Source organism: Dioscorea cayenensis, chromosome 16 (assembly GCF_009730915.1).
Source record: "Dioscorea cayenensis subsp. rotundata cultivar TDr96_F1 chromosome 16, TDr96_F1_v2_PseudoChromosome.rev07_lg8_w22 25.fasta, whole genome shotgun sequence".
In the NCBI taxonomy this organism is placed as follows: Eukaryota; Viridiplantae; Streptophyta; class Magnoliopsida; order Dioscoreales; family Dioscoreaceae; genus Dioscorea; species Dioscorea cayenensis.
Genome location: NC_052486.1, coordinates 14,725,202 through 14,749,086, shown reverse-complemented (window position 1 = coordinate 14,749,086; position 23,885 = coordinate 14,725,202). Strand labels below are relative to the sequence as shown.

The 23,885-nt window shown below is 36.9% G+C and overlaps 1 pseudogene; it reads right to left on the bottom strand.

Moving 5' to 3' along the window:
* Window positions 1-12,962: 12,962 nt before the first annotated feature.
* On the bottom strand, window positions 12,963-19,842 carry LOC120278540 (annotated as a pseudogene).
* Window positions 19,843-23,885: the final 4,043 nt, after the last annotated feature.

Sequence of the window (23,885 nt, the reverse complement as noted above, 5' to 3'; positions counted from 1 at the left end):
TTTCTGAATTAGGGTTACTACAAGTATTCTAATTCTTCCCTTTGGATCAACATCTTGCTTTACACACACTTATATTATGTAATCGGCACGTAGACTTGTGTCCCTATCAAGTTTTTGCCATCGTTTCAAGTGAAGAATTGAGATATTAATAACACTGGCATTTCTGTCATTTAAGCCATTAATTTTTATTCATATTCTTTCTTCTCTTGTTTATCCATGTTCTTTCTGAATTCTTTTCTTTTGTTTGATTGCAGTGTATGCTACTGAAAGTTAAATTAACTCGATTGGTGGAAGATGAAAGCAACATAGAAAGAGTGATTGGAACTAGATTAACAACATCTCTCTTGTTCGAGACAGGATCATTAATAGTTAGAGTTGAAAAAGGGTAGTTGAACACCATGGCAGATCAAGGGGGATCGACTGAGAACTTTGTTCGATTATGCTCACCCAACTTACGATGGTTCTTAGTCCAGCATTGTTCGTCCACTGGCAGCTGTGAATAACTTTAAGCTAAAGCCAGCTTTCATGCAAAAGGTCCAATAATCAGCACAGTTCCATGGATTACCAGACAAGAACCTGAACAATCACATTGGAAGATTTCACTAAGTTTGTGACATGTTGAAGATCAACAATGTCTCCAATGACGCTATCAGACTCTAATTGTTCCCTTTTTCCTTGAAGGATAGAGCCAAGCAATAGCTTTAGGCCCTTCCTCGTGCTTTAATCAGGACATGGGAATAGCTCGTTAAGGCATTTCTAGCCTGTTATTTCCCACCATGATAGACGACCAAGCTATGCCAAGAGATTACTTCTTTTCTATAGTTGGACTCAGAATCATTGTTTGAGGCATCAGAGAGATTTAAGGAACTATTGAGGATGTGTCCACACTATAATCTCCGGGAGTGGATGGAAGTATAGATATTCCATCAATGCCTCAACCAGAGCACCAGGTAGCTTATTGACTCAGTAGCAAGAGGATCACTTGGTAGTAAGACCTAGATGTAGCCAAGCAACTAATTGAAGAAATAGCCATGAATAACTACCAGTGGAATTCCAGGGGAAATCAGTTGTAAAGCTCATTGGGATGATAGAGGTTAGCGAGGTCATAGCGTTAGCCAGCCAGGTGGAAGCTCTCAGCAGAAAGATTGACAACTTATCACCTAAAAACTAGTTGTAGTTATAGCTTGTGAGACATGTGGGGAAGGACATAATTCAAATGATTGATCCATTATAGAAGCAGCTCATAAACCCAGCAAGTAGGTAGACTTCATTGGTAGTGCCCTCCCACTGTAAGGGAACCCCTATAGTAACACATACAACCTAGGATGGCAGAATCACCCTAACTTCTCTTATTGAAATTAAGGGTAACAGTAGAAGCCCCCCACCAGGATTTTCTCCTCACCAACTATCTAATTGGAAGTCCACACTTGAGGACTTAGTTACTCGGTTCATACAAACCATGGATACCAAGTTTCAGTAGTGTGATGCCAGATTCCAGAGCATAGAGTCAATGATGAGGAACCAGCAGGCTTTTCTTCAGAACTTAGAGAATCAAGTTGGCCAGATTTCTAAACTATTATCCAAAAGACAATAAGGTAGTTTACTGAGTAATACCGTAGTAAACCCCGGTGAACATCTCAAGGCTATCACTCTTAGGAGTAGTAAGGAAGTGGGGATGAGCAAAGCAAGGGTGATGGAGAAGGAGAAAGAATCAAAAATTGAGATTTCTAAGAGTCTGTCGAATAAGGAAAAAGCCACTCTGATTGTTGAGAAGAGAACATGGCCACTAGTAAAGAACTATATTCCTCGGCTTCTGTATCCCTCTCATCTGAAGAGTGACTGCACAGATGAGCAATTCAAGAGGTTTTCAGATTTGCTTAAATAATTACACATCAATGTACCATTGATTGAAGCTCTCTCACAAATGCCTAAGTACGCTAAGTTTCTCAAGGACCTATTAATAAATAAGTGAAAATTTGAAGAGATGTCGACGGTTACATTGTGTGAAGGAAGTTTGGAATTGTTACAAAACCAAATACCAAAGAAGGAAAAAAAGATATAGGGAGTTTTACTATTCCTTGTAATATTGGTGATTTGGTGAATGAGAAAGCCCTAGAGGATCTAGGAGCTAGTATTAATGTCATGTCTTACACCATGTTTAGAAGACTTGGACATAGTGACCTAAACCCTACTAGGATGACCTTACAACTAGCAGATCGCTCCATTAGACAGCCTAGGGGAATCATAGAAGATGTTTTGATTAAGGTCAACAAATTCATCTTCCCTGTTGATTTCGTGATTCTAGATGTAGATGAGAATGTTGAGGTACCCCTCATTTTTGATCGGCCTTTCCTAGCCACCTCCTAATCCCTAATAGAGTGAGTAATGGTAGAATGACTCATAAGGTTTGGGATAAGGAAGCCATTTTTGTTTTATCTGATGCTATGAAACATCCTGCTACTTCTGATTATACTTGTTACTTTATTGATAAGATTGATTCGATTGTTGATGAATGTGTGCAAAAATTGTTGCACAAGGAGCCTTTCGAGGAGTTATTGGATAACCCTCAAAATGAAGAGACAACCTCTTTGCCTACAACAAACTCAGTTAAGGAAATCAAACGCAAGAAACATTGGAGAGAAGTCACTTCCTCTATGAAAAGCAAGAGAAAACCTTTACCCAAGGAGGTAAAGTCCGAGTAAGTCAAACTCATTGGTAAGTTCCCTATTTTCTCCGATTTCACACTTGGGCAATATTTCAGAGACACAAACATTGAGTATGAGGAGTATTCCTACTTAGAACCTCTTTGACATGCGCATCATAGGTATGCCAAGCTCATGACGTAAAACAAGCGCTTCTTGGGAGACAACCCAAGCCTTTTTCATATTTTTGTTTAGTTTACATATTAATTGTAGTATGAAGCTACTCTCACAAGTCGGATACTAGTTATGCCCTAATGAGAGAAAGAGCTATCTCATAGGATGAGTGAAAGCTACCACTTGGGTAGAAAGAGCTACCACCTCGAAAGTGTGAAAGCCACCTTAGCGGCCGCTTTGGAAAGGGCTACCTTAGAGGATGTGTGAAGCTACTACCATCTTTTAAAATTTTTATCACTTTTGTAGATAAATAAGTCCCTTGTACTTAGAACTTTGAGGAGTATAACTTGGGTTGTTTTGAGTGAGTTCACACACTTACACCAAATTCGGGTTTGTTGTCCTTTTTGATTCAAGTTTTTAGCTAGAGCATTAATTTTTCGTATTTAGTGTTGAAATTTTCCTTACTTGTAGAATGCTATCTTTGTATACTTTGGTGAACCTAAGGCCAAGCACTTTCAATATTTTTTAAATTGATGAACAGAATGTTTAATTTTTGCTTGAGGACAAGCAAAAGCTTAAGTGTGGGGGAGTTTGATAAGTGCTTGTGTGATATGAATGCGAAGCATTCTTTCCTTATGTTGAGCACTACTTTTCTCAGGTTTTTACATTAATATGTGTGTTTTTATGTTACTTTTATGTAGGTATGGTTGTGAGGCTGAGTATGAAGGAAATAGGCCAATGTGGATCATAATGCACTTATTTTGGAGAAGATCTTGCTAAGGTTCAAACGCAAAGACATAGGACAGGTGTGAGATGCTAGAGTGTGTGCCAACCTCCCTCGCATTTCGAGTGAGTACATCCATTTGGAGGGGCACAAAAGGCGAGTCACACTTGAGCATTCCGTCTTATGCATATAAGAACAGGGAGCTCCACCAACATATATATCATTGAAGAAGCAAGTGATTCACGACATGAACGTGTGCCCGTTTGCGTTACCCTGATGAAAATATGGAATTGGGAAGTTATTCGAGTCGAAGGGTCAGTAGCGAGCAATGCGAAACATTGTAGCAAGTCATCGTAGCAAAGCACTATTCACAGCCGCCGAGAAACCAGGAGAAAGCAGAGAATCCACACGGGCATGTGGAAATTATCCACGCCCATGTGGAAATTCCGCGCAGGCGCGTGTATCGTCCCACGCCCGGTGGAATTGCACGATTCAGACCCTATTTAAAAGCCCGATTCAGCCCTCGATTTTTGGTATTCTTTTTCTCCATCTTTTTCCCCAACTTAAGAGAGGGCTTGGCTAGGGGTTTTGAGGGGTATTGGCCAAGGTTTTTGGAGAGGTTCTAAGGCTACGACATCGTCATTCCTTAGGAAGAAGGTTGGTAGGGGAGCTTCCGTCGAGGCGTATCCTATACCGAACGAGGGAATCCTTGGACGACGAGTAGAGGACTCTCTACAAGACCATCGACATGACCAATGAGGGGGTTTCTTTATGGATTTATTGCTTTTACATTCGATTTCTTTGATTGTACTTAGCTCCATGGAGAGCTAAACCCCTAGTAGGGTACTTGGGTGATTGTGAACCCTAGATGTATTCGTTTCATTGAACTTCTTTATTATGCTTTCAATAAATTGATGTTTATTATGAGTTCCAACCTTGAATGCTTGATTGTATGAACATTTCCCTAGAGTGACACTAGGGTTGGAGTTCTTGTTGGTAACCTTGTGAGTGAGTGGCACACCACGAGCGTTAGACAAAAGATAGGTTGGAGAGGGTTGAGAGGGTGAGTCGAGAGTGCAGGGAGCGTCCCTTTCCCCTCCGGCGTGATAGATTCTACCTCCGTTCCTTGAGTTCTTTTTCGGCCATAATAGAGTGAATGGTCTAAGGGATGAACCTCCGCTGGGGAGCCTAGTTGCACGTGCAATGGAGTGAAGCGTTGAGGGGATCTTAGTATCTAGGGCTTAATTGTGGCTAGGGACCTTTCGCTGGACCAAAAGGGTTAGGGTCTATAATTAGGAAGCGATTTATCACTTGGAATCCCTAGAGCTCATTGCAAGTTTATTTGAGTGCGAGGTTGAGAGGTTATTTAATCTCTCCTCCGGGACATGAATAGAGTTAGGTATAGTTGACCTTAGATTTGGGACTATGTATGTAAGGATTTCCACGACTCACCATTGCATTGATTGGGAAGCATAATAGAGAGTTCTTGCACTTGAAGCGATTATGCTAGGTGAAACATCATCCGAGTACCCCATCTTTATCGATTGCCTTACCTCCTCCTTACTTTTTGCTCTCTTACTTGTTGCTTTTTAATTGTTGAGAATTGAATCATTGTCACACTTATCATTGTTGATATTCCACATAGCTAAGAATCAAATTAAGTGGCTTTACTCCCTACTCCCTGTGGATTCGATACCCGCTCACCCTGATTATTACTTCGACAAACCCGTGCACTTGCGGGATATACGCAAGGGGATCTTGTCAGTGTGCTTTTGTTTGAGTTAGTAATAAAATGCTTGTCGTGTATGGTCTTTTCCATGGTTTTGATGGTTGGTTGTCACCTTAGATACTCATTTAGTGCTTTCCATGATCATATTTGTATTTGAGCTTTATTGCAGAACAGGGAAAACTCTGCTCAATTTTTTAGGTTTACTTAGGGGCTCCTTACACCTATAAGCCCAGTTGTAGGCCTCAATAGAAAGCTTTACAGGTGTTTTTATGCCGTTAAGCCACCCCGAAAGGGTGCTTCCAGAGAGTCTTATAAGTGCACTTATGGCCCATAAGTCATAGAGGACAAGGGTTAGAGGTTCCTTACAGGCGTCTTACCCCCATAAGTGCGGCCATCAGGGCTATACAAAGCACTTTACGGTCATACCAGAACCCCTTACGATCCATAACCTCCATGGGAGATGACCTAGGTTCCTTATGGGTATCTTACTCCCATAAGCTAGACCGTAAGAGCAATTCAGAGAACTTTACGGGCTACAGTTTAAAGGCTCTTACCGCCATAACCTAGGTTGTAAAGGAGATGTACCCTTACAGCTGCTAGAACTCCATAATTGTTTATTCACAAAGACTTATGGTGGTGGCTTATGCCCGTAAGCCGCACATAAGCACCTAGGGTTTTAGTGCCCAACGACCTTTAAGCTTCATTTCCAATTGTTTATTGCCGGTTCTTGGTTGCCAGTATCTCCTTCTCCTCCCATTCTCTTTCCCTTCATCTTCTATTTTTTAGTGTTCTTGAACGAGTTTAGACTGTATTCTAAGCTTTTTATAGGTTGGATTTCTCATTTTCTTCTTTGACTCAAAGGTAACACCCATTTTCTTGATTTTTTAGATGAATGTTTGATATTTTGTGCAAAAATGATTGAATGATTGTTTAAAAATTGCTTGAACGTCTGTTTGCATGTAAAAATTATAAAATTTTTTTAGCTTCAATGTATAGGAGGGGTCCTTACGGTTTGAGCCCGAGACTTACAACTGTAAGGATGGTCGTAAAGGTGACTTTCCTCGAGGTTTACAGCTAGGATGGCCTCATTATATTCATAGCTGGAGAGTAGGAAGACCTTCAAATCATCAAACTAATTATTTACCTCTTCAAAGGATCTTGAGGTCTCACAATTAACTACTCAAAAAGTTGCATGTACTCCACAAATTTTGGATTTCAGCCAAACGCTACCTTAGCTGCGATTCTAACCTGTAAAAGGGATTGTCTACCACTTACTTATCTGGGTGTTCCACTCTCTGGTAGGCGTACAAATCACTAGGATTGGATCAAACTAATTTCCATGGTTCCCACTAAGCTTACGTCCTGGAAATCTTGATCATTAGAAAGAAACAAAATTGTTCATTCCTATTATAAGTTTTTAATAGATGGATGGATGCTAAGTCCACTATACCCACCATTTTGGGAATCTAAGTGCCCGAGTAAAATAACTCTCTTCAGTTGGCTAACATGTGGGATAAAATCCTAACTCTCTCCAATTTAACCAGGAGAGGCTATAACCTTCTTAATGCCACTGATGTTTGTGTCTTGTGCCACAAAGGGTCAAAAATAGCAGATCATCTTCTTCTAAAGTGTGATTTTGCAATGTGCATTTGGGCATTCTTTTGACAAAATCTAAACCTATTCTCCCATTTTCATCCAATTTTAGAAGTTTCGAGCTATTTGGGATCTTCTCTCAAAAGCAATTTTTTGGAACATTTGGATTGAAAGAAAAAAATCGCATATTTAATTCCCATGTTTTACCATTACATTCAGTTATTATCAAAATTATTCAATTGTTTCTTGCTTGGCTTTCTGCAACGAGAGATCCACACCAACAAATTCCCAGTGACTCAACTCAGAAACTCAAGCGCTGATGTAGCGGTATGCCTGTAAACCATTAATTCATGCACGAATATCCGGTAGCAAGTCTTCTAGCACCTATTGATCAAAGTAAACCAGGATTGGGGAAAAAAAGAGTAAAATCTTATTACTCAATCAAATGATGATCACAAAAGTTTTTCACTCTTGCCAGTAGGCTTACAATAAATAGGCGATCTAAAGATACGAAAACAACCCTAAAAAAGAGATAGTTTAAAAATATGCCGAAAATGGCAAATTCTCAAATTATAACAAGAGATAAAAGGCTAAACAAATAAAGACTACTGCTAAAAATGGCTTACAAATTAGAGATTTCTACCCTAAGATATAATGAAATCAGTTATTACTATAAATGGCAAAATTAGGGTTTTCGAGGCCTTAATGATGAAATTTGGCTGAATTTCGGTATGACTCACAGAACACAGAGTCTGTTTTATAGCCTATACATCTAGGAGAATCTTCATGAAATATGGGTCAATCACAAACAAATCACGAAAAGAGTTAAAACCAGGTACCTTGACTCGCAATGTGACTTCGCCTACTAAGTGCATCTACAACACGGTTAGAGACCCATACTTTGTGCTTTACGACAAAGTTAAACTCATCCAGAAAGTTCACCCATCGGCTATAACGAGAGGACACCTTATCTTGCTGATGTATATGCCATAGGGCGCCGTAATCTATATACAAGATGAACTCCTAATGAATCAAATAATGCCTCCATCACTTAATGCCCTGCACCACAGCATAGAATTCGACGTCGTAGGTGCTGTAGTTCAATCGGGCCCCTGATAACTTCTCAATAAAAAATTCGACAAGTCACCCTTGCTGGCTTAAAATAACCCCAATCCCACCTTGGAGGCGTCAGTTTGCAACTCAAACACGTGGTTGAAGTCAGGTAGTGCCAGGAAAGGAGTAGTGGTTAAATGCTCTTTCATCAGACGTAATGCGGCCTCTGCCTTGTTGGTCTAAACGAACTTATTGCCCCTTCATGCACTCGATGGCGGTGCCATGATCTCGCCGAGGGGCAGAACCAAGGGGGCTAGCGAGGGGCTTGCCCCCCTTGGCACCGGAGTTTTTCTCTACTTGGCCGGAAAACTCAAACTCAGCCCCCCTTCGGCCGGCCAGCAGCCCCTCCTCCGGAACTCCGTAGCTCCTCTCCTCGCAGACTGCTGACCACGAGCCGGCCGGACCCCCTTCTCTCCTTTGTACTTCTCTCTCTCTCTCTCTCTCTCATCCTCTCCGCCCCCTCTCCCCACCCGAGCACGCTCTGTGCCCTCTCACCTTTACTCTCTCTCTCTCTCTCTCTCTATATATATATATATATATATATATTCTCATAGATTAAATATCTCTCTCTCAATCACTCTCCGCCTCCTCTCCCCGGTCAACCCCTTCCCGAGCCCTCTCACCTTTATCTCTCTCTCTCTCTCTCTCTCTCTCTCTCTATATATATATATATATATTATATATATATATATATATGTATATATATATATATAGATATATATTTTCTCATAGGTTTTTTTATTTTTTTTTATTTTTTTAAATATCTCTCTCTCTCTCTCTCCATGTTTAATTCTTCATAGATTTTTTTCATTTTTATTTTTTTTTAAATATCTCTCTCTCTATCTTTAATTCTTCATAGATTTTTTTTTATTTTTTTAAATGTCTCTCTTTATCACTATATCTTCATAGAATTTTTTTATTTTTTTATTTTTAAATATTTTTTTAGGTTTTTTTATTTTTTTATTTTAAAAAAATCATTTGTTTACAAATTAATAGCTATAGTCTAAAAATATAATAATATTTTTTTAAAAAAATATTTACAAAAATTTATTATTTAATCTATGAATATGTTATAAATTACTTTAAAAACCAATTAATTTATTTAATATATAAAAATTATATTATTAGTAGAATTTTTTTAAAAAAATTATTGTTTTTGACACTTAATTTTTTTATAAACTAAAAATATAAATTAATATTTAAATAAATTTTAAAAATTATCAAAATTTTATTAATTGAATTTATGGGTGAATTAAATAGAGCATGAATGATAAACTTCATTTTTATAAATATACCTACAATGTGTTCGTTTAAATGCCTTAATGAGGTAAAATGTTGAAAATATCAAATATTAATATGTATCATAAATTCATAATGTATATATGTATAACTAAATAATGTCACAATATCGCACTATTTTGTATGGAATACAATTGTTATGTTGATTGAAATAATTTTTTGACATTTTACCCTCAGCCCCTCCCATGAATAAGTCCTGGTTCCGTCCCTGGATACTGCTAAAGTGTGCAGTGAACCGCCTATAGAAAGAAGCAAGGCTATGGAAGCTCCTCACCTCAGTGATACTTGTAGGAGTTGGCCACTGTTGCACTGCCATGATCTTCGCTCCATCTACTTGTATCCCGTCTCCTGAAACAACATAACCATGAAATAATACCTTGGTTGTAATGAAAACACACTTCTTCTTGGCAGCATAGAATTGTTGAGAACAAAGGGCAGCGAGAACATCTCGAACATGTACAAGGTGTGTCTCTTGGTCCGCGATATAGATGAGGATGTCATCAAAGTACACGACCATGGACTTGCCAATGAAGGGCCGAAGTAGTAGATTCATGACTCACATAAACGTGTTGGGGGTGTTAGATAACCTGAATAGCATAACCATACACTCGTTTAAAATTTTAATGATGATCACAAACTATTTCACTCTTGCCTGTAGGCTTACAATAAATAGGCGAACTAAAGATACAAAAACAACCCTAAAAAGGAGATAATTTGAAAATATGCCAAAAATAGCAAATTCTCAAATTATAACAAGAAATAAAAGGCTAAACAAATCAAGACTATTGCCAAAAATGGCTTACAAATCAGAGTTTTCTAGCCTAAGATATAATGAAATCAATTATTACTATAAACGGCAAAATTAGGGTTTTCGAGCCTAAATGATGGAATTTGGCCGAATTTTGCTATGACTCACGAGCTTATTGACTTTTGTTTGCTGACCCATTTTCCATCAAATTAGACCCATAAAACCCAAAAACTCCAACGCCTGAAAAAAAAATGACCAAAATGACCCTCCATTAGGTTGAGTCCCATTTCTACATGAATGCGCAGGCTAGCTCCTTGATACGTCCCGCATCAAGCACTTGCTGATCTTCCTGAATGATCGACAGATCGAGCCCTCCAGTACCACAGTGCATCCACCTCAAGACTGATTTCTCACCCGCTAACATGAGCATATATGTATCTTCCTTTTGGCCGGACTTCGTCAACTCAGCTAGGTTACTAGTATTTTCTTTTGTTAGTACTGTTTAGTGGCTGGCAGAAGAGCATCAACTCTGGTGATGTACTTTTATCATTTCTTGGTCATGTCTCTTCTTTTCTTTTTTTGGTGTGCCCCTGTGGGTTTGTTCTATTCCTTGTATTTCTTTCTATCTATTTAAATAAAGCAGTGGTTTATCCACTTTTATAATATATATGCATAATATTTAAACAAAATTATTTAATTAAATAAATTTTTTATTTATCAAATATTTATTTATTGAGATTGTAATGTATGTTTATTATATTCTTTTTAGCTAAATCTCATGTAGCACAACAATATATATTGTGTGATATATATCGAAAGATATTACTGAATGTATAATCTGAACACATCCAATGATATATGTATTTTGTATTCGGTGTGCGCTCAAACCATTGTCTGCTCGCCAACATATGCACCCTAAAAATTTATATAATATTTTCATAGCATCCTTTGCAATGTCTATTTTTATTATTTTTTTTCTTCATGTTAATTACCATCACTCAAACCCAGAAATCAACCCCTTAAAGTGAGATGAAGCAATTAACTATCTTATTAACTGCATAATTTACTGCGAAGACAAGATAACACGGCACGGGACAAGCACTTATGACTGAGCATTAGCATAAATTTAGAACTTTAAATATAAATCAAAATCTGAAAATGATAATATATTCTAAATAAAACTGATTGATCAAAGAAATCAAAAATTTTGCATTGAATCTAATGCTCTAATGCTCTGATTTTCAAGTCTTCATGGGAAACAGTAACACCGATTTCTACAAGTTATCAACTTCCATTCATAGTAAAAGATAGTACATATGGACCAGCATTGTGCTCAACGATAACTCAAAATAAGTAACCGAATAGGATTACCTAAGCTTTAATTATGCTTCTTAAGGTGCCCTTAAAACCAGATGCTTATTTCTCACAGCCAAAAATATATTAAAAGAAAAAGCTCAAACATCAGCGACCTTATTAAGCATTTATTATTATTTTTAGACATTCATTGTAAAACACAGTACATATGGACCAACACTTTTCTTTAACGATAACTCAAAATAAGTAACCGAATAGGATGATGAGGTTTTAATAAATTAATTATGCTTCTTAAGGTGCTCTTAAAACCAGATGCTTAATTCTCACCAGGGACGGAACCAAGGGGGGGCTAGCAGGAGCTTCAGCCACCCCTTGGCACCGGAGTTTTTCTCTACTCACGGAAAAACTCAAACTCGCCCCCTACCGGCCCTCCCGACCTGCTCGAGTCTCTCTCTCTCTCTCTCTCGACCTCCGCCCCCTCTCCCCACCCGCTCGAGCTCTCTGTACCTTTCTCTCTCTCTCTCTCTCTCTCTCTATATATATATATATATATATATATATATTCTCATAGATTTTTTTTTATTTTTATTTTTTTAAATATCTCTCTCTCAATCCCTCTCCGCCTCCTCTCCCCGGTCAACCCCTTCTGAGCCCTCTCACCTTTATCTCTCTCTCTCTCTCTCTCTCTATATATATATATATATATATATTCTCATAGGTTTTTATTTTTTTATTTTTTAAATATCTCTCTCTCTATCTTTAATTCTTCATAGATTTTTATTTTTTTAAATGTCTCTCTTTATCACTATATCTTCATAGAATTTTTTTATTTTTTTATTTTTTTAAATATTTTTTTAGGTTTTTTTATTTTTTTATTTAAAAAAATCATTTGTTTACAAATTAATAGCTATAGTCTAAAAATATAATAATATTTTTTTAAAAAAATATTTACAAAAATTTATTATTTAATCTATGAATATGTTATAAAATTACTTTTAAAAACCAATTAATTTATTTAATATATAAAATTATATTATTAGTAGAATTTTTTTAAAAAAATTATTGTTTTGACACTTAATTTTTTTATAAACTAAAAATATAAATTAATATTTAAATAAATTTAAAAAATTATAAAAATTTTATTAATTGAATTTATGGGTGAATTAAATAGAGCATGAATGATAAACTTCATTTTTATAAATATACCTACAATGTGTTCGATTAAATGCCTTAATGAGGTAAAATGTTGAAAATATCAAATATTAATATGTATCATAAATTCATAATGTATATATGTATAACTAAATAATGTCACAATATCGCACTATTTTGTATGGAATACAATTGTTATGTTGATTGAAATAATTTTTTGACATTTTACCCTCAGCCCCTCCCATGAATAAGTCCTGGTTCCGTCCCTGATTCTCATAGCCAAATAAAAAAAAAACTCAAACATTCGCAACCTTATTAAGCATTTATTATTATTTTTATTAGACATTCACAAAGAAAACTCCATACAAACCCACAACTCTATTCTCCACAGTACTCCCACTTTGACATATCTGGCACACACGAGCTAATATTAGTTACATATACGCATGCATATATTTACATATATACAGCTTATCATTGTCTATGTTCCTCATTGAGGCGTGCAGCTGCAACCATGGACGCAGCCACACCACCCGGACAAGCATCCATCTCAGGCCTGTTCCTCAGCTTCGCTCCAACCACCCTCTCGGTGTTCTCCCATTTTGCCGCCTTGTCCGCTGGAATCTTCGTGGTAGCATCCTGCCACAGCAGTAGTTGATCACTCAAATCACCATATCAATTAACAAGTAAAATTTAACTTCATAATATATACTATTTTAAAAATTAATAAGCTTTATGTATTCAAAGTTAAGATTAAAACACACTCTATTTTTCTTGAAAATTCACACAAGCTTAGACTGTATATGAAAGCCAGAAGAGAAACATTAACATTCTAATGAGAAAACACATTCATATATATATCTGTAAAAGTTCAATAACTAAAATGATATGAATTAGCTTAGTCACACAAACATGCGCCAGGCTCTCCTTAACCGCACCGCTTAACCAGCTCTCAGGCCTCGAACTTACTACAAACCTCTTGACCATCAAATCACAGCCATTCACTACAAACTCAATCCATGGCTTCATCCACTGCCTAGAACTTAAACCACCATCCTTGATTGATTAAATCTGGACAACACAATCTCAGAACCAACCCCGATGCTGGACTTCTTGCTGCCTCGAACTTATGCAACATCACTTGATCAAACAAATCCTCACCATCCGTTTCCTTCCCTCCAATCTCCCAACTACTTTAACTAATATTCAAACACTGGAAAAGACCAAGTTGTCCTCTACTTCAAAACTAATTACACCAGGACACTTGAACTACAGCTCATTGTTTCTTCTCTGCAATTCTTCTGAAATTCTCTCATCTTCAATCAACTCTAACAAAATCCCCCCTTGATTGAAGCTGACAGACACCCATCTCACCTCTAAACTGCTTATGTATCTGAATACTCAAGCATTTAGTAAATACATCAGCAACCTGCACATCAGTTGAACAGTAACTTAATTGAATTTCCTTCCTTGCTATAAGCTCTATAACATGATGAAACTTAACATCCATATGCTTTGTTCGACCATGAAGAGTTGGATTTTTTGCAATGGCAATGCAGGACTTGTTGTCACACCAAATTTGAGTTGTTGATTCGTCATTCAATCCACAATCACTCAAAATTTTCTTCATCCACAAGTTTGACAACAAGCTGAACTCAGTGAGATATACTAAGCCTCAGTAGATGATAAGGCCATAATCTCTTGTTTCTTTGAAGCCCAGCAAATAGCACCTGAGCCTAAATTAAAGACATACCCTTATGTGCTCTTTCTATCCTCTCTATCACTACACCAATCACTATCACAGTAACCTTCAAGGACACACTCAACTCCACTGTTATACTGAATTCCATAATCAAAAGAACCAGCAATATACCTCAACACTTGTTTGGTAGCTCCAAAGTGAATTTTAGTAGGATGTTGCCTATATCTAGATAACTGATTTACTGCAAATATAAGATCGGGCCTTGTATGAGTCAAGTATAACAGCTTGCCAATTAATTTTTTGTAAATAGTTGCATCTATCTCTTCTGCTTCTTGAATAAGCTGCAATTTAGTACATTAACTCATTGGTACACTCACAGCCTTTCATCCCTGCACATTGAACTGTTTTAGCATTTCTTTTGCATATCTCTTCTGTGATACATGCACACCATCTATACTTTGATAAATCTCAAGACCCAAAAAATACTTGATCAATCCCAAGTCTGTCATTTCAAATTCTTGCTTCATAGTTGCTTTAAATTCAACCACCATCTTCACGGATGATCCTAAAAAAATTAGATCATCAACATACACACAAACCAGTAATATATCAGCTTCATTACTTGCCTTTCTATACAATGTGTGTTTTGTCTCACTTTTGCAAAAATTTTGTGAACTAAACCAGCCATCTAACCTAGCATACCAGGCCCTTAGAGCTTGTTTCAATCCATACAAGGATTTAAACAATTTATAAACCTGATCTTCCTTTCCTTGCACTTCAAACCGCTTTGGTTGTGAAACATATACTTCTTCTTCAAGTGTGCTATTCAAAAAGGCAGGCTTGACATCCAATTGATGAATTGGCAAAATTCTTTGAGCTCCAATTGCTAATAGCATCCTCACTGTCTCCATCCTTGTCACAGAAGCAAACACTTTTTCATAATCAATCCCAAATTCCTGAGCATAGCCCTTGGTAACAAGCCTGGCTTTATATTTATCAACCTCACCATTTGGCTTTACTTTAGTCTTATAAACCCATTTAACTCCAATTGCTTTTTTCTCAGCAGGTAATTCACAAAGTTTTAAGTATTATTCTTCTGAATTACCTCAATTTCATTTGACATTGCCTGCCTCCAATGATTTAATTTTTCAGCTTCTCCATAACAGCTTGGATTAGTCACATTTAAGCAAAAGAACAATTTTCATACAGATCTTTCAATGTTCTAACTTTGTGTATTGGTGATTCATCAATACTGGAATCAACTTCTAAACTTTTCTAAGTCACTGAATTCCCATTCCCACTACTGCTATTGGCTTCTGAATTTAATTCATTTGAATTTCCAATTTCCTGAATTTTTGCAAGTGAATCTACCTTTCTCTCTTGTAATACAATCACTTTAGACACCTAATCATCCTCAATTGTCCACTGCCAAGTTTCTGATTCCATAAATTTCACATCCCTACTGATCAATACTTTCCTAGAATCTGGTAAATATATTCTATAAGCTTTTGCATCTGAACAATAACCAACAAAAATCCCTTTTACTGCTCTATTATCCAATTTTTGCACCATTTGCAAAGGCAGATGTACTAAGGCCACACAACCAAAAATTCTTAAATGAGAGACCTTGGGCTTCACTTCAAACTAGGCTTCATGGGGTGTCTTTCTCCACACTGCAAAGGTTGGAGACACATTAGATAAATAAGTTGCTGTCACTATTGCCTCTGCCCAGAAACTCTTTGGCAAATTGCTAGTTTTGAGCATACTCCTTGCCTTCTCAACATGAGTCCTATTCTTTCTTTCAGCAACACCATTCTGCTGGAGAGAATAGGGGGCTATCAATTCATGTTTAATTCCCTTCTATTCACAAAAATCCTGAAGTTCTTTTGATAAAAACTATCCATCTCTTTCAGTTCTGAGAATTTTCAGCTGATTTCCAGATTATCTTTCCACCATAGTTACAAATTTTTGAAAAACGTTAAACACCTCATGTTTGAACTTCAAAATGTACACCCAGCACATCCTTGAGAAATCATCAATGAAGAGTAAAAAATATTCACCTCCACCATTAGATTATGTCTGCATAGGACCACATACACCAGCATGTACAAGATGAAGCCTTCTTCTAGCCCTCCATGATTTGGTAGATTGAAATGGATACCTTGTAAGCTTTCCAAATATGCATCCTTCACAGAAACTCTTCTTCTCAATTTCAGGTAAGCTCAGGACCATTTCCTGCTGTGCAAGCACTTTCAATCCCTGAAAATTCAAATGCCCATACCTCTTATGCCATAACATTGCCAATTCCTCATTCTTCACTAAAAACTTGCTCTTGACTTGCAAACTCCATAGGAAACAAATTATTGTTATTCTTCTAAATTGTAAACAAGATCCTTCTAGTGCTTCCATCTCTAATTATACACCCAGAATCTTTACTGAAATTAACATCATAACCTCCTTCATTGAGCTGTCCAACACTTAATAAATTATGAGCAAGTGAAGGAACATATTAAACATCATTAATTAATCTCAATTTGCCATCAAACATCCTGATTGCAACTGAACCTCTGCCACACACATCAACTTCTTTATTATCTCCAAGTCTAACCTTATGGTGTAGTGTTTAATCTAGATTATGAAAAAGCTCCTTTCTTCCGGTCATGTAACTAGAGGTCCCACTATCCAACAGCCAGATAGATATGGACTTTCCGTTCCTTGCCCATTATGAACCATAAATAAATTCCCATAATCACTGACATTTGAGGTATTGGAGGAACTTCTAGCTTCATCAGTGTCTCTATCCTGTACATACCAACAATGTGATTGATAATGCCTATATTTCTTGCATTTAAAATATTGAATATTTTGCAGTCCTCCTCTACTAAATCCTTTTCCAAATTGCCTTTGACCTCTTCCAAATATGCTAAAAGCCCTTGAACCACCTCTGCTACTTTCACTAAAATTATGTTGCCTTGGCATAGTTGCTCTCTAATCACCCTCTCTTGAATTATCACCAACTCTTCCTCTACCACTGAAACTTCCAAATCTTCCTCTTCCTCTCCAATTAGTTCTACCACCTCTTGAATCTCACTTCATTACAAAGGTTTCATGTCTTTCAGGCCTTTTCAGTAAACTGATTGAATTTGGCTTCATGAGCTTGAAGAGAGCCACTCAAGTCCTCAAGAGACACCTTAGACATATCCCTTGCCTCTTCAATTGAAGTTACTGCATGCACAAATCTTGATGATAAGATCCTCATCACCTTCAAAACTACTTTAGAATCGTTTAGCTCACTTTCCCATACCTTTAATCTAATTTACCACAGCCAATACTCTTGTAAAATAATGCTAGACTGTCTCATCTTCCTTCATCTGCAATAAATCAGACCACTGCCTCAGAGTTTGCTGCCTAACTGACACCATCCTTGATGTCCCCTGATTCTCATTTTTTATGTGATCCCAAGCCTCCTTTGCAGAATCAAACCTCACAATCCTGTGCAAAATTGTTTCATCTACTGCCTGTTGTAATAAAAAGAAAGCCTTTGCATCATCTTCAACTTCTTTACCTGTTGGTTCTTCTGTACTAATGCCCTCTTCAATTATCTTCCATAGCCTCTAAGACATGAAAAAGCGTCTTCATCCTGTAACTCCAGTGTTCATAACCTTCACCTCTGAAAACAGGTAGCAAAGTATGAGATATGTCTGGTGTTAGAGCTGAAGCTGAGCTAGAAGCCATTTCTTTAATGGACTTAGTCTCCTCTTTGCTCATAGATAAACCTTAGATCAGTCTTCACAGGGACTCCAATCAACACAAAAATCCCACAAATATAACAACCAAAGACCAGAAAAAAAACAACTTCCAAACCTCTCAACACCTTACACAACACCAAAAACAACAAATGACAAACAACAACCCAGATGTCACACCATATAGCTCTGATACCACTGATAAACACTATATAGAAACTAGAGATCAAGAGGAACAACTTTTGTATTCAAAGTTAAGATTAAAACACACTCTATTTTTCTTGAAACTTCACACAAGCTTAGACTGTATATGAAAACCAGAAGAGAAACATTAACATTCTAATGAGAAAACACACTCAAATATATCTGTAAAAGTTCAATAACTAAAATGATATGAACTAGCTTAGTCACACAAACACGCGTCAGGCTCTCCTTAACCACACCACTTAACCAACTCCCATGCCTCGAACTTACTACAAATCTCTTGATCATCAAATCACATCCGTTCACTACAAACTCAATCCATGGCTTCGTCCACTGCCTATAACTTAAACCACCATCCTTGATTGATTAAATCTGGACCACACGATCTCAGAACCAACCCGGATGCTGGACTTCTTGCTGCCTCGAACTTATGCAACATCACTTGATCAAACAAGTCCTCACCATCCGTTTCCTTCCCTCCGATTTTTCCAACTATTTAAACTAATATTTAAACACTGGAAAAGACCAAGCTGTCCTCCACTTCAAAACTAATTACACCAGGACTCTTGAACTGCAGCTCACTGCTTCTTCTCTGCAATTCTTCTGAAATTCTCTCATCTTCAATCAACTCTTACAATTTTTAGAGTATGAAGCATAAACTTAATTATTTAATTTATTTATCTAAAGCCATAAAATATTTATTTTCTCAATAACTAGATAATAAAGATGAGAGAGAAAAAAAGAAAGAGAGAAGCCATCTTCCAAGAAAAAATTAAAGCTATGTTTCTTCTATATTTAGAACTTCACTTTTAGCAGCAAATATACAGCAAAATAATTTTATAAAAGCCTATATTTTTTAAAGTTCACTTAATAATTTTCCCAATATCTATATATTATATCTTACAATAAACACTAGGAAAAAATTCTAGAATACCTTTAGATCAATCAATAAAATTGAACTAATCAACAAATACCTTCTGATTCTCATTGTTTTTAATCTTATATATATAAATGAAAGAAGTACCGTAAGAACATCAGCAAAACAAGTCTTATCCTTTCGCTCAAGATGCATTCATTGTCATCAGCCGCCAATTGGCGCTCTGCGGCAACACCTGCAGGCAAGTTCCCATTCAACCCCGTTGCACGTGCTTCCGTAGCTTGGATAGCAGCAGCATCACTCTGCTCCATAGCCTCATCTCCGGCAACCATCACCGACGCTTCCAGTGCCTCCCCTATTGTTATATTCGTATCCATTCCACCTCCATCTTCTGCCGGATCTGTATTTATATATTGCCCTACAACCTACAAACAAACAATAATACAATACTATTTAAAAATAAAATAAATAATAATAATAATAATAACTCATTTGAGGCATTTGGTGGAATACCTGACCGGCGACGTACTCGGTGTAGACACGGAGGCCAGGGAGGGTGGTCTTGGCGACGGAGACGCCCTGTTCGATAGGGATACTGCTGGCATCGTAGTGCCCTATGAGGCCGGCCTGCTCGTTCCAGTTAGCGGCGGACTGCATGATGTCTGCGGGGCCGTGAGGTAGGGCTTGGCCTATGACGTGGGTCTTGGCAGACTGCATCATGGCGGCGTCTTGTGGGGCTATGGCTTGGCCGTCAAGGTCTCCGGAGACTTGAAAGACGTCGCCATAGTTGATAGGTTGTGGACGCTGTGGCTGTTGTTGGCTCATGGTTAAGGGTTTTTGTAAGTGAGTCAATGAAGAGCTTGGATGGAAACCAAGTAGGGGTTTAAATTAAGGTTTAATTGTTGTATAGATCCATATTATTGTGTACTTTTCTGCTCTTTTAGTTCTTGCATTATTTTTAAGTATAATTAAGTATATTTATATTTAGTTGAATTAGGTCATTTTAGTCCACTGTGTAGATTGACAAGTGTAACTTATGAGGATTTAGTTGTACCTAAAAATATTTTTGTAAACTAAAACGATTCAATTTAACTAAATATAAAGACTTAATTGTTCCTAAAAATATTTGTGTGGATGAAAAAAAAGACAGAAAGTACACAATTTAATTAAACCTTAAATGAATGATGAGGTGAAAAGGATGGTGCAAAGGGCAAGTTGGCTAAGGCTGATGTACACGTGGCTCTGCATGTATGGTTTTTCATGGTTGTAGGACACGTGATTGGAGGAGGTTTTGTGGTTGTGACAAATGTGCATGATTTAGCGTGCCCATTCTTTATTTTTAAGCATGAATTTGTTTTGTTGTCTGTTGATTTTCTTAAAAAAATAAATATAGATAAGAAAAATATAAAATATAAACCTTAACTTTAGATAAAAATTATATTTTTAATTTTTTTAATTAAAATCGGTCAATCTAACTTTGTTTTTTAAGTCAGAATCAAGCCCCATTTGATAAATAATATTTTGATGAATTAAATTTCTAAGTAAATTTTATTAAAATATATAAATTATAACATCAATATATAAATAAACAATTACAAGCATGCATTCGAATTAAAAATATGAAAATATGCATTCACATGTTATTTATTTTATTATAGTAATTTTCTTATTATTTATATTTCAAATTGCCTTTTTCCGTGAAAAGTGCTATTAATTGGTTTTTCTCCCAAAAAGCGCTCAAAAATATTTTAAGGGCCCGAGATCTTTTAACTTAAAACAAGTGCTTAAGAAGTGTTTGAAATCTCCACATGCATCAGAATTGTTTCCCGCCAGAATTAAATCATCCACATATATAAGAATGCCAAGAAATATACCATTGTGACAATAGGTGAACAGAGATTAATCAGCATAAAATTGAATAAATCCATACTGCTTCAAAGCACTAGTCAATTTGGCAAACCAATTGCGTGGAGCTTGACGAAGTCCATATAAAGATTTATGAAGTCGACAAACTTTTTTACAGTGAGAAGGAGTGAAACCAGGAGGTAGTTTCATATACACCTCTTCAGCAAGATCACCATAGAGAAATGCATTATTGATATCCATTTGATAAAGCTCCCAACCTTTAGCTATAGCCACAAATAAGAAACATCGAACGGATGTCATTTTTGCAACAGGAGCAAAGGTTTAGGTATAATCCAAACCTTCCACCTGAGTATTACCCAACACAACTAGGCGAGCTTTGAAAGCATTCAATAGTCTCATCAGGGTTGTAGTTGATTCGATATACCCATTTGCAATCAATTGGTTTTTTATTTGGAGGTAAGTCCTCCAAAGTCCATGTTCGAGTTGACTCCAATGCCTCAATTTCTTGTGCCATCGCCTCACGCCACTTTGGATCCTGCATAGCTTCCCTGAAGGTCTTGGGCTCAACATTAGCAGAAATAGCATCCGGAAATTTCTTACAAGTAGCAGAAAAATTATTGCAAGTAATATAATTAGCAATAGGATAAGGCATACCAGGAGAGACCTTTTGAAGTGGGCCTAAGAGATAGAGTTTATAAGTTGGGTGGTGTGGCATACATAATCTTGCAAATGTGCTGGTGGATGTCGAATGCGATGCCCTCTACCTATTGGACCTAGTTCATGAACATTATAACTAGTAGAAGCCGGCACACAATCTATGTCATGAGAGGATGAATCATTCCCCATTTCTTCAGTATTTAATGGAGGACCAAGAGCTGGTAACACAAATTCTATATCATCAATATAATCCATAACATGTGCAGGAATTGGTTGTTGAGATGGTTGGCTGGATGAGTCAGTAGTAGTGGCAAAGGGAAATACCTCTTCATGGAATATGACATCATGTGAAACAAAAAAAAAACTTCTGATTCAAGATCAAATACCCGCCAACCTTTCTTGCCATGTGGGTACCCAACAAATATGCATTTTCTACTGCGAGACTGAAATTTATCCTTTTGGCGAGGATGACAATGTACATAGCATAATGAACCAAAGGTTTTGATCTGACTATATGTTGGTTTTTGATGAAAAAGTGCTTCGTATAGTGTTTTACCATTTAGAAGTGGTGTCGGAGTTCGATTAATCAAGTAGGCTGCAGTAAAAACACATTTTCCCCAAAATTGAATAGGAAGATGAGCTTGAAATTGGAGGGCTCGGGCTACATTTAGTATGTGTCGGTGTTTACTCTCCACTCATCCATTTTGTTAGGGAGTGTCCACACAAGAGTTTTAATGCAACATGTCATGTTCTCTATAAAACTTAGGCATAGATCCTAGTATGAACTCAAGCCCATTGTTATTTCGAACACACTTTACATGCTTTCCAAACTGAGTTTTCACCATAATACAAAACTCGATCAAATAACTACTTGCTTCACTTTTGTTGTGTAGCAAATAAACCCAAACACCTCTAAAATCATCCACAATTGTAAGAAAATAATGTGCACTAGAAGATGAAGGTATATGATAAGGACCCCAAAGATCACAATGAATAAGCTCAAAACAATCATTAACTTTATTGTAACTTCTTGGAAAGGAAGATCTAGTTTGCTTTGAACGATAGAATACATCACACAATTCTAGTTTATTATTGCCTCTACTGCTACTCAAAACACTAGGAATAAGAGATAGATGCTGACTTGATGGATGACTAATGCAGAAATGCCACAGCTTATAAGAATCCGTGCTTACTGCCTTCATAGCCTTATGCAATGCCACCCGCTTGAAATAATAAACTCTATCTCTCAGTTCACCCACTCCAATCAGGTTCATCGAGGTGAGGTCCTGTATCACACAAAGGTTGCCAATAAATATTACAAAGCAATTAAATTCTCTAACAAGTTTCCCAATTGAAATAAGATGGCATGACAAAGTAGGAACATAAAGAACATTCATTAACACCAAACCCGAATTCATCACTACTTTGCCACATTTAGTGGCTGTAGCACAAGTACCATTTGGAAAACCAACAAGAGATAATGTTGTTGCAATAACATCAGTTAATAAATCAAGGCAACCTGTCATATGATTAGAAGCACCGCTTCCAAAATCCAATGACTGTCTACCATAGCATTCAAACACTTACCAGATAGTTTCTCAACTAAAGAATTGGGTTCCAACAATTCCATCAACTTCTGCACCTGCTCTGCACTCAAAGTAGGTATATTAATGGTTGAAGAATTCTGGCCAATATCATTGTTATGGTCCTCCCTTAAGGTTGCATGAGCAACGTGTTGCTGACCAACATATTGCTCACCATTTTCACCAGAAGTACCACGCCCAACACCACGTCCACCACAACCACGGCCACGATCCCATCCAGAAGGTTAACCCACAAGTTTGAAGCATTGTGACTTCTCATGCCTCTTTTTCCCACAATAATTACAAGTAGACTTTTCAGGCAGAGTAATCTTCCAATTGCTTTGAATGTCTGAATTTCTACCTTTATGGGTTGCAAATGGCATATGCTCAGGTCGTTGCTCCTTTTCTCTTGCAATGGATTTGTGTCATTCTTCTTGAGTTGCCATGGCAAAAACATTATTCAGTTGAGGCATAGGATCCATTACTAAAATTTGTGATCACAATGTCGCAAAAACAAACATCATCAACCCCCATTAGAAACTGATAAATCTGTTCATCTTCTCGTTCTTGTAGTATTAACTTTCCAACTTCACAGCTGCATGTTGGGATCTTTGAATAATTAGCTATTTCATCCCACTTTCCTTTTAATTTGGTATAATATGTGACAACATCCATGCCTTGTTGTTTCATAGAGGAGATCTCACTTTGTAGCTCATAAATACGAGGACCATTTCCAACTAAAAATCTTTCTTTTAAGTCATC